The sequence below is a fragment of the Lotus japonicus genome, chromosome 1, assembly GCF_012489685.1.
Source record: "Lotus japonicus ecotype B-129 chromosome 1, LjGifu_v1.2".
In the NCBI taxonomy this organism is placed as follows: domain Eukaryota; kingdom Viridiplantae; phylum Streptophyta; class Magnoliopsida; order Fabales; family Fabaceae; genus Lotus; species Lotus japonicus.
Genome location: NC_080041.1, coordinates 119,933,192 through 119,946,347, shown reverse-complemented (window position 1 = coordinate 119,946,347; position 13,156 = coordinate 119,933,192).

Below are 13,156 nucleotides of genomic sequence, written 5' to 3'. Positions count from 1 at the left end.
ACACAATTCTCATGTGACACAGCTTTATTTGTATGACTAAAAAAATAATCTTGATGCCGAAGAGGGAATAGGGTACCTGATAAAGTTTGGAGCTTTAGCTTGAAGGATTGATTAGAGCTTCAATGGAGGTGGTGGACGACGGTTAAGGTGTGCCGCCAGTGAGGATGAATGCCGAAGAGAAAAGGGAACGTTTTTCTGTTAAAAAGAAAGAAAGAAAAGGGAAATGCAAAAATATGTTTTTTTCTCAAAAAAAATTAGAGTCTTTTGGTTTGTGCTTCTCAAATTTTTTTTGGGTATACACTAAAGGCAAAATAATACTGAGGTTTCAGCCTCTACGGTCACCTTACGTCGTTTAGAGGGACCTAAAATAAAGTACCAAAATTTTAGAGGGACCTAAGACATGATAAAAATTGTGTTTTAGGTCTTTTTAAAATCATGGTTATTTGATTTAGATCTCTCTAAAATCATGGTTTCTTGGTTAAGGTCCTCTAAAATATGTTACGTAAACGTCTGTTAGGTAAAGGTAATGGCAGAGGCTTATCCCTTCATATAATTTTCAAAATAAGGGTGTATACCAAAAAAAAAAATTAAGGGAGCCTAAACCAAAAGACTTTAACTTTAGAAAACAAAAAACATATTTAAGCCATATATATTTTATTTTTAAATTAAGTATTGTTGAGTAAACTAGGGGTGGCAATGGGTCTTGGACCCGTTAGACACTCGTAAAAAATACTCACAATGGGCAGAGTAAAAACTAGCTAGATGAGTATGAGGTTGAGCATGGGTACATACCTGCAGAAATAAATGACAATGGGTGCGAGTTTAGACACTATAGTACCCAACCCGCTCCATACCCGCGCACATATATTATACATACATGCACATAATTTAAAGTATATTAGTAAACTTAAAGTATACCTTTCTAACTTCTTTTAAAAAATAATTTAGTGAACTCTTAATATTATATATATGATTCCTTTTTTTTATACATCGAAAAAGTGTATATATGATTCCTGATTGTTCTCAATATTTTTTTTTGTTAAAATAAGTTATTAATTTACAACTTTAGGTATCTATTAACAATCTTAAATTATAAATTTTAAGCTTAACTTTCCCTCTTATTCTTTTAAAAAATATTACACTTATTTGAATGATGTTACTTCTTAAATATTTAGATGGTCGTTTGTATTTTTAATTAATAATTTTTATTTTATAATAGCAGTAATATTTCAGTTTTCTATTGAAAAAATCGTAAAAGTTAAATTTTGGTTAGCTAAATCGCGGGTAACGACATGAGTACGAGCATTTAGGTACTCACAGGACGAGCATTCAGGTTACTATCCACGCGGGTATGAAGCGAGTACGAGTACTTTTTAAAAACGTGGGCACAGGAATGGGTACTGCAGTACCTACCATGACCATACCCATTATCATTCCTATAGTAAACTCTAGTTAACAAAAAGATTTATTCTAATAGTAATAATTAGAATTTAGGGATTAATTATTTTCGTCTTGTAGAAAGAAAAAGGAATTTAGGGATTAATTAGATGAAATCAAAGTTTACGGTGCTAATTGCAAAAAGGTAAGAAAGTTTAAGTGGTTTTTTTCATCTTCATTTTCCTTTTTTATTTTCTGCTTAGGGCCCGTTTGGTGAACAGGAAAGGATAGGATAGGATATGATACTTATCATATCCTATTTTAATCCAGTGTTTGGTGGTTCAATAGGATATGATAGCTTATCCTTTTATCATATCCTATCCTACCTCTTTAGTTATTTTTTTTATCATAGGGGGGGACACATGACAGAAACGGACCGGATAGGATAAGAAAAAAAGTTACGTTCTTCTCCTTACTCTTCACGCGTTTCATTTGTCTTCTCTTCTGCAAGCCCTACTCTTCTCCTCCTTCGTTCTTCTACTTCCATACTCTTGGGAAATGGCTTGAATTGAGTGCTGAAAGATTGGCTGAGGCTAGTAATAGCCTCAAAGTTGATAAAGACATGTTTGATGATTCCAGGGGCGTCATGGATGAGCTGCTGAAAATGGGTTTAACGGATCAAGAGCGTTATGCAGCTGGAGATAAGATAATGTCTATGCCTCATCGTGTGCACATGTTTTGGGCTTGTCATGGAGAGGACCGTCTCAAGTTTGTGAAGTCATTGATATAATTGCTTTGAGTAATTGCTTTGGAGAATGACATATTGTTGGACGATGTTTATGCTATTTTGCTTTGTTTATGTTGGCTTCTCTACTACATTCGGATAGTTCACCATTTTGTTGGATGTTTATGTTATTTGGCTTTGTTATGCTATTTCTAGGGTGGAGATGACATTGCTCCTCTATTACATTCGGATAGTACACCATTTTGTTGGACGGTGTTTATGCTATGTTACTTTATTTTGATGGAGGATGAAGGTATGAAAAACGGTAGAAAGGGGGGGTTTGAATAACGTTTTCAAGATAAAGCTTCCACCTTAAAGATTTTGACAAATCTTTCGAGAACTTAAGTGCTAAAGATAAGAGATAAAAAAGCACACAAGGATTTTATCCTGGTTCACTTGATAAATCACTCAAGCTACTACAGTCCACCCGTTAAGGTGATTTCTTCCTTCTTAGAATGAAGGCAATCCACTAATCAGGTAAGAGTTACAACTGCACTTGAAACCTACAAGTGACTAACAATTACACTGACTTAGCTCACACTAAGATTCACTCTCTTAGTCTTCTCTAGGATCCGATCAACCTTGATCTCCTAAAGGAACTAAACAAACTGTTTATCAAAGAATTGTTTACAAGAGATTTGCTTCTAAAAAGCTAATAGTAAACTCAATGAATTTCAGATGAAAGAAAGCTTAGAAGAATTTGAATTTGTCTTGCGCGTATGTGAATGCTTCTAGCCGCTTCTTTCAGTCTTCAGCCTCTTTATATACTCCAAGGATTAGGGTTGAGCGTTGCATGGGAAATGCTACCGTTGGAGGGCAGTTCTGGAAAATCCAGCTTCTGCTGTGTCTGAGACTGTTAGGTAGGTCGTCAGGAAGGTACAGTTGCTTTTGTACTTGGATAGCGACTTGACCTTTAAACCTAGGAGACTTCTGATCAGGAGAAAGCTTCATGTTGGAACTTGTGAAGCCGGTTGATCAGAGTCAGAGGGAAAGCCCAGATCCTCTGACCATTGTTTCTTCTGATTCTGAACTCAGAGGGAAGTACATGGTCTTCAGAGTATCTTGCTTCTGGACATCAGAATTTCACTAATCAGCTTCTGGATCTTCAGAGTCTTCTACACCATCAGAATATCTGAGCCTTCAGTGTTTCTTGGTTATCAGACTTTCTGGATCTTCAGAACTTCTAGTGACTGAGTCCACATCAGAGTTTGTATAACTTCAGAACTTCTGAAGCTTTTCCACTGTTCATACTGAACATGGTGAATGCGAAAGCGTTGCTTGGGTCGCTCTTTATACACAGTGCTTTTGATTTGTGTGAGATTGAGTTGAGGTCAGAGCCTGTAAATAGCACACTCAGAAAAACACGTTAGAGTACCACAATTGTTCATATCAAAAGGTTAACTTGTAATCATCAAAACATAGAGTTGTACTACTAGATCAAAACTTGATCTTACAATCTCCCCCTTTTTGATGATGACAAAACTAAGATTTTTGATGAACAATTCTTAAACATTAAACTGAATTCACTCAGAGTTTAGAGATATAGAATAAGACTTATCCTGATGTGAATAGTTTATCTTGCTCATTCTGAATTCAAGTCACTGCTTGATTCTGAGCTTAGCTCCCCCTGAATCTAATACTTGATGAAAACATTAGTAAAGTCTAGATTCTGAGCTAAATGATATAAGAGTTTAGAGTGAAAAACTTATGACATAGATGAAAATAGAGTAATCAGAGCGCATAAGTAATCAGAGTCACGGACAAGGTATCAGAGTCTTGGGTATCAGAGTCAAATTAGAATCACTTCAGAAGAAGTGAAATGTATTCCTTGTATTTGCCCAGTGACACATCTATGGTCATAAAGGTGGAACTCTTAAATTCTCCAAAAGAAAAATAAATCACACTAACACGTCTTACACATAAAAAACTGGGTTTAATCCCCCTTTTTATCATAAGCAAAAAGCTTGGGGTGTCAAAAACTTAGCCTGAAGTACAAGGTACTCCCCCTTAGAGAAGGTCTAAGTTTAAAGAAAATGAAAACGATGCAAGAATCAGAGTTAGGCGAAATAAATAGAAGAGTTAATGCAAGATATGAACGTTTACCACCGGCCAAGGAAGTAAAGAGGAGGGTCAGTTACCAAGAACTTAACCTCGAGAAACTGTAGGAGCATTAACTTTTAGAGAGAAAGTGAAGCCTATATAAAGCGTTGGAGAGAGAGGTAAGCTTCACAACTCGAGCAATTTTCAGTAAAAAAAAATGGCATCATACATCGTAGCACTAGAAGAGCTGAGAAAGAAGGCCTTTGAGGAGGACTTGTTCCTTAACATTAGGCATCCAGAGGGTACAAAGACCATCTCAGAGCTGACAAACACACTGCTGGAAGAAGACCTGCGTCCAGAGTTGAAGAAAGATTTGAGGGAATTCCTTTCCTTCGTGGAGGAAGTGCAAGAACTCAGCCAGCTGGAACTAAAGCTGCTGGAAGAAAAAGAGATTTTGGAAAAGAAGCTCAAGACTTCAGAAGAAATTCTGGAGAGGGATGAGCAGATCGTCAATCTCAACAACATCCAGTATGCACTGGAGCGTCTGGAGAAGGAGAGGTCAGAGCAGCGCCAGGAGTGCAGAAGAATGAGGAGGGATCCTCCATTCTAGGATTTTAGGAAAAAGAAAGAAAATGTATGATGTAAAAGCGGTTATGATGAATAATAAAAAAAAATTTGCAAACATAATGTCAGATATATATATATATATATATATATATATATATATATATATATATATATATATATATATGCATAGATAATCACAAACGAATGAAGTAAAGATTAACAAGAAAGAGCCAGAGGTTAACGAAATAAAACATAGATAAAGAAAAAGAAATCAAAACGAAGAGATCCTAAAGCTAGGGTTTATCAGATCGACGCAGAAGTTCCATCATCATTTGCTTCATTTCAAACAGCAGAGACTCATGAGCGTCAAGACGTTGTTCCACAATGTCGAGTCTGGACGAGTTTGGCTGTGTAGAACTAGAAGGAACATTCTGAGCAGCGTGAGGAGCTGGAGTGGAAGCAGAAGCAGCAGGAGTAAAAACTACGGGTGCAAGTGCTTGGCATCTAAGAGCTTCAGCCTCAGCTTCAAGTCGTTCTGTCTCTAATCTGGCTTGTTCAGCTTGAGCTGCTGCTTGACGTGCAGCTTCTTCTGCTTGTTCTTTCTTTCTTTTGGCTTCTTCAATAGCTTCAAGTAGCTTATGTCTCTGTTCTTGTTCATGAAGAGCCACCCTTCTAGCAAACCTTTGCTGTGCAGCCTCGATCCTCTGACTTCCCTCTGCATGCAGGAGCTGCATCATAACTGGAACTTGAGCCACTAGCCAAGTGCTCAGATTGTTCCACTCTTCAGCCACATGTTCAGCATTCTCGCTTAGGTCAGTCTGACCTTGCACATTGCGTAGCATCAATGAGGCTTCATGATAGAAAATATTGATGCACTCAGAGAGAGATGTGGGTCGGAGGTGAGTGTAAGGAATTATAGAGAGGTTGGTTTCAGGAGAGGCTGGGTGATTGCTGCTGTGAGCTTCAGAGGCACCTTGTGGAGAGCCAATGTTAAACATTTGAGCATTTGGTTCAGAGGTTCCAAGGTGAGGTTCTGAAGTTTCAACCAGAGGATGGGGTGATCTAACTGAGGATTGGTTAGACACAGATTGTTCTGGTTCAGGTTCTGGTTGAACAGGCTCTTGTGGGTCAGGGGCAGGGTGAGCTTGTTGAGCCAAAGGGTCTGCCTCATGTAAAGGATTGGCCAAGATAGGTTCATCGGGGTCAACTAGACGTTCAGGTCTAGGGCCAGGATATCTCCTAGGGCTTGGACAAGTGAGATAATATTCTTCTAAGGTAGACACCTTTTCTTTTCTAACTTCCATGAATTTTCGAAGGGATTCAGAGTTGTTGGAAGAAGAAGAATCAGCAACATTTGTTGGGAAGGATACAGGTGTAAGGGCTGTGGAAGAGTCTGTATCCGTGGTTCTGGGAGCCAGACGTTCTGATGCTCTTGGGACAGAGTGATCAGAGGTTCTGGGTCCAGGTTCTGTTTGGTTAGGCTCTGGTTGCTCATGGATGATGGGTTCAGAAGTTAATGGGTTGTACTGGATGGTAATGGGAGAGGTTGGTTCATCTGGCCTAGAGGGTTGGTTCTGGAGCAAATTCCAGAGAGGTGCTTCAGTAGGAGAAGGTTGAAAAAATGAAGACCTTGGGGAATGTGGTGGAGAGGTGGTTTGTGCAGCTGGTTGGGACTCAGGAATAGGAGTGAGTGGATTTGAAGATTGTTTGAGCATGGCTGATATAGGGAGTGCATCAAATAAATTCAAATCATCATCAGAAGCAACTGCAGACTTACTTGATTGTGCTGATGATCTTGTCACTCTGGCAGGAGTTTCAATCCTTCTGATCACTTCAGCAGCTGGTTCCACCCGAGTAGGCTTCACCACAATTCTGACCTGCTTCTTCTTCTTCTTAGGAGAAGAAGGACCATCCTCATTATCACCATCATCACCATCATCGGGCTTGCTGGTTTCATCATGTTTTCTCTTGGATTGACCAGTCTTCTTCCCTTTGGTCAGAGGGACATCTGATTCCTCAGAAGATTCTTCTAGGATCATCTTCCTCTGAACTTTCTTCTTGATAGGAGAAGGAAACTCTGGAGCTGGCGGCAGTCTGCTGAAGAATTCATCGAGATCAATTTCATAGCCTTGAGCCCTTAGGTCTTCAACATAGCACCTAATGGCTTCAGGATTGTCTGCCTGTGTCCACAGAGGGTAGTCATTCAGAGGCACCCTTCTACTTCTGATTTCAGAAGATGTGTCTTCATGGGCAGGAGCAATCTTCTTCTTGACTAGGCCCATTTTCTTTAGAGAATTCGCAGTGAAGACATCACTGACAATGGTGGTCAGATCCTCTGTGCATCCAGCATTTACCAGATCTTGAATGAGGCCACTCTCAATGAAGAGATCAGACAACAGTCTCCCAAAGGGAATATACTTGATTGCTGACTTGATGGAGGCAGTGGTCCGAGACTTCCGGATACACTCCTTCAAGTAGGAGAACAGGAAGTAGGGAAGGCAGATCTTCTTCTTGTCTTGGATGAAGAACAACATCGCCTTCTGGTTGAAGTTGATGTAGTCTGGGGAACTGCCCTTTGGTCTCTGGTGAATGCAGTTGAGCAAAATCTTGTGCCAGATCCTGAGCTTGGGATGAAGGTCCATCACTTTGTAATTAGTCTTGCCCGGTTTGTAATTGGTGTACAGGGCCTTGTTGGTCTCATCCTTCGTCTTGGGTTTCAGCTTCGATTCAGTGAATTGGAAACGATACCCAAGAGCAGTTTCTGCACCCAGCAGATTCACGAAAGACTTCTCTGTAATGATGATCTTCCTTCCAAGAATGTGAGATACCACCTGAGTATCATCGCAGTCGGCATGCTTCCAGAATTCCTTGATCAGTTTGTCATACACCGGTCCTCGAAGCCTGTTGAAGTAATTTCCCCAACCTTGAACTTGGACTTCAGGACGAAGATCATACTCATTTGTAGCAAGGTTGTCGAGGTCAAATCTCCATTCTGCCAGTACTTGAAGTTCCTCAGGAGCATATACGCAGTGAACGGCACAGCCCCGTTCTGCAATCGGAATAATCTGCTCTTGAGCTTGACCTTGATCTTGATTCGGATTCTCAGGACCCCTTTGACCTGTTGTTAGACCAACTACCATATGAGGGAATTGGGTTGCATCTGCAGTAGCTCTTCTGGTTTGACTCACCATTTTTGGAGCGGTTGAAGGTTTAGGTAGAAGATGAAGGTTGAAAGATGAAGAGAGATCGAGAGAGAAATCGAGGGTAAGCGGTTTTGAAATAGCAGAAGAGAGAGAGAGTAAAAACCGAAAGTGAAGGAGATCGTGTGTGTTTAGTGGGTTTTGACAAATAACCGTTGTTGATTCAAAAAGCAATTTAAAATCAACGGTTGAAAATTAAAGATAGATAGTAACAGTAAATACACATATCACACACAGGAGAGAAGCACATCTACACGCAACATGACAGACTGTCACACGGGCACAAGGAACTATGCATCAGAAATACTGACACACGTGTTGCTGTCTCAGCTTCAGAGTCAGTACCAATGGGTACACACACTCTGATTGAGTTACCTTCTGGACTAGACATCTTCTGATCAAGAAGTATCATAGTCAGAGGTTCTGATCCATCTTCACTCTGGACAAAAGTCCATGTTCAGATTTTTCAGAATAAAATTAAATCTATCCTCTGCTAAGGGCTTTGTAAAGATATCTGCCCATTGATGGTCAGTATCAACAAACTTCAGAAGAAGTACGCCCTTCTGTACATAATCTCTAATAAAGTGATACTTTACCTCAATGTGCTTTGCCCTTGAATGCAAGATAGGATTCTTACTCAATGAGATTGCAGCAGTGTTATCACAATAGATTGGGATATTGCTCTCAAGGATCTGATAATCCTCCAGCTGATGTTTCATCCAGAGCATCTGAGTGCTGCATATTGCTGCTGAGATATATTCTGCCTCTGCAGTTGATAGTGCAATGGTTGATTGCCTCTTGCTTGCCCATGAGACTAGATTGCTTCCCAGAAATTGACAATTTCCAGAAGTACTTTTTCTCTCTGTTCTATCTCCAACATAATCAGCATCACAATAACCTGAAAGCTTATACTCTGATGTTTTCTTATACATCAAGCCAAGGTTAGTGGTGCCTTTCAGATACCTTAGGATCCTCTTAACAGCAGTTAAGTGGGTTTCCCTTGGATCTGATTGGAAACGAGCACATAAATGAACACTAAATAGTATGTCTGGCCTAGATGCAGTTAAGTATAGAAGTGAACCTATCATGCCACGATAGAGCTTCTGACATACTTTACCACTTTTATCTTCTTTCTCCAGAATGCATGTAGGATGCATTGGAGTCTTGGCCACTGTTGATTCCAGCATATTGAACTTCTTCAGAAGTTCTTTAGTGTACTTGCTCTGATGGATATATGTTCCTTCTGGTGTTTGATCAACTTGTATTCCCAGAAAGTACTTTAATTCTCCCATCATACTCATCTCAAATTCAGCCTGCATCATCTCAGAAAATTCTTTGCATAGAGATTGATTAGCAGAACCAAATATAATATCATCAACATAAATTTGCACAATTAAGATATCATCTTTATAAGTCTTGCAAAAAAGAGTTGTATCTACTTTACCCCTTACAAACTCATTCTCCAGAAGGAATGAGCTGAGTCTCTCATACCATGCTCTGGGAGCTTGCTTCAGACCATAGAGTGACTTCTTCAATTTGAACACATGGTCTGGCTTCTTCTCATCTTCAAAACCTGGGGGTTGATGAACATAGACTTCCTCTGAAATATAACCATTTAGGAAGGCACTCTTCACGTCCATCTGATGTAGAACTATGTTGTGATTCACTGAGAAAGAGATCAACAGTCTGATTGCCTCCAGTCTTGCTACTGGAGCAAATGTTTCAGTGTAGTCTATTCCTTCCTGCTGGCTGTAGCCTTGAGCAACTAGCCTTGCCTTGTTTCTGACTACATCTCCTTTCTCATTCAGCTTGTTTCTGAATACCCATTTTGTTCCAATTACATGGACACTCTCAGGCTTCTTCACTAAGCTCCAAACATCGTTCTTGGAGAATTGATTCAATTCTTCTTCCATAGCCAGAATCCAATCCTTGTCCTGAAGAGCTTCATCTATGGACTTGGGTTCAATTAAGGACACCAATCCTTTCAGACTGAGCAAGGTCTCTTCAGAGGGTCTGAAGGCTGATCTGGTTCTGACTGGTTCGTCTTTGTTGCACAGAATCAATTCCTTAGGGTGAGCTGCAGTGATTCTGCTCTTCTTCAGAGTTTGTGAATCAAAGGGACCAGCTTCTTCCTCTGGTTCATCTTCCTCTGGCTCAGCTTCCTCTGGAGCTTTGCCTTTGTCAGAAACATTAATGCTTAAATCTGCAAACTTCTCAACTAGCTTTGACTGGTCAGAGTCAAGCTTATCGTCAAATCTAACATGAATAGATTCTTCAATAGTCTTAGCATCAGTATTATAAAATCTAAAACCTTTAGATCTCTCAGAATAACCAAGTAATAGACATTTAGAAGACTTAGCATCAAATTTATGCAATCTATCCTTAGTATTGAGAACATAACAAACACAGCCAAAAGGATGAAAATAAGAAATGTTGGGTTTTATGTTCTTCCACAATTCATAGGGAGTCTTATTCAGAATTGGTCTCACAGAGATTCTGTTCTGAATGTAACATGCTGTATTTACTGCCTCTGCCCAAAAGTGCTTAGCCATGCCAGTTTCTTGGAGCATGGTTCTAGCCATCTCCTGAAGAGTTCTGTTCTTCCTCTCAACAACACCATTTTGTTGAGGAGTTCTGGGACAAGAGAAATCATGTGCAATTCCATAGGAATCAAACAGACTCTCAAACTTGTCATTCTCAAACTCTCCACCATGGTCACTTCTGACACGCACAATCCTACAAGCCTTCTCGTTTTGCACTTGGGCAATGAAGGTAGAGAACACAGCATGAGACTCATCCTTGCGGGTTAGAAACTTTACCCATGTCCAGCGGCTATAGTCATCAACGATAACCATCCCATATCTCTTGCCACCTATAGACTCAGTTTTCACTGGTCCAAAAAGGTCGATATGCAGAAGTTCCAACGGCCTTGAGGTTGAGACAACATTCTTTGCCTTGAAAGGGACTTTTGTGAATTTGCCTTTCTGACATGCTTCACAAAGAGCGTCTGAAGCAAACTTCAGATTGGGTAAGCCCCTGACAAGGTTTTGCTTGCTCAGCTGAGAAATCTTTCTCATACTGGCATGCCCTAACCGTCTATGCCATACCCACTGCTCTTCATTAACAGACATAAGGCACTTCACATTCTGAGCCTCCAACTCAGATAATCTGATCTTATAAATGTTGTTCTTCCTCTTGCTGTTAAACAGAACATAGCCATCAATTTGACTTACAGCCCGGCAGGACTTTTGATTGAATATAACATCATAACCCTTGTCAGCTAATTGACTTATAGACAATAAGTTATGTGTTAAGCCGTCTACCAATAACACATTATCAATGCATGGACTATTATCTACACAAATAGTACCAGTACCAACAATTTTACCCTTTTCATTTCCTCCAAAGCCAACTTCGCCTCCAGGCTTAAGTTTCAGCTCTTGGAACATACGCCTTTCTCCCGTCATGTGACGCGAGCATCCACTGTCCAGATACCATGATTGGTGTTTCAGTGGAGCTATCAAGGATATCTGCAACATAGATAATCTTGTCCTTAGGTACCCACTTTCTGGGTCCTTTCTTGTTAGTTACCCCAGAGGTTCTGATCACCTTGGGTGTCTCAACATGATATTTTAAAGGAATATTTGCATGATATTTAGACATAGAGAAGGATCCCTTTTTAAGAGGGTTTTTAGCAACTTTAGCAGGTAAAGGATCAGGCAATATGGTACCAGAGGGAACAAAGCATTCATACAAGGATTTAGCTTTAGACACAGAGGGCTCATTTCTAATTGGTTTAGAATAGCCAATGCCATGCATTCCATTTCTGCTTACGCCATAGATCATTGAAGCCATTAAGCTTCTATCCACGCTTTTAGCTAGGAATCTTTGAAAAGACTTTTCATACTTAGACTCATTTCTACAATCAGAGGCATCACAAGCAACAATTTCTTCTAACTTAGCAATCTGGTTCTTAAGCACAGAGTTAGAATTGATCAAAGCATGATTATCATTTTTCAAATCATAAATAATTTTCTCATGTTCAGAAGGAGTCTTGGAAACAGCAGATAAGTCCTTTTTCAGCTTCTTATGCTTAGACAATAAGGAGTTATACTTATCCATGATATCAGACAATGCATGTTTCAGTTCATAGGTAGAGAAAGAAGCGAATACCTCATTTTCATCGTCTGAGTTAGGATCTCCTTCTGATTCTGAGTCAGAGTCAACAGCTCCCTTTGACTCTGCTTCTTTGTCTTTGACAATAGCCATGAGTCCTTGGACTTCACCATCAGAGTCAACATCCTCTGACTCTGATTCATCAAATGTTACCATCAGACTCTTCTTTGTCTTGAAGTGCTTCTTTGGCTTCTTGTCCTTCTTCAACTTTGGACAGTCACTTTTGTAGTGCCCTGATTCTTTGCACTCAAAGCATGTGACTTCCTTAAGTGAGGACTTCTTCTGACCTGAGGATTCAGACTTTCCTTTTGCCTTTCCAGAGCCTTTGTATTTGCTCTGCCTGTGCTTCCAGATGCGATTGAGTCTCTTGGAGATCAGAGTCAGCTCATCTTCATCAGAATCTTCTGATGCTTCTTCAGATTCCTCTTCTTCAGCTTGAAGAGCTTTTGACTTCTCAGCCTTAGCCTTTTCAGATTTAGATTTCAAGGCTATGGACTTTTTCCTCAGATCTTGCATCTCTGAGCTCTTCAGCTCATGGCATTTCAAAATGCTGATGAGTTCTTCTAAACTCATATTCTCAACATCTCTCGTGAGCTCTATTGAAGTCACTAAAGGCATCCAACTTTCAGGAAGACACCTGATGACCCTTATGACATGATCTTTTATTGTGTAGCTCTTGTTGAGAGGTCGTATGCCAGCTACAAGCAACTGAAATCTGGAGAACATTTCTTCAATGGACTCATTTGGCTCCATGATGAAGGATTCATACTTTTGGATCAAAGACAATGCCTTTGATTCTTTGACTTTCTTGTTTCCTTCATGAGACATCTTCAGAGATTCGAAAATTCCTTTCGCAAACTCACGATCTGTAATCTTCTGGTACTCTTCATAGGAAATAGCACTTAGAAGAATTGCTCTTGCTTTGTGATGTTGTGAGTACAGCTTCTTTTGATCTGCAGTCATCTCTGACCTTGGGATCTTCTTGCCATCTGCATCAACTGGACGCTCGTAG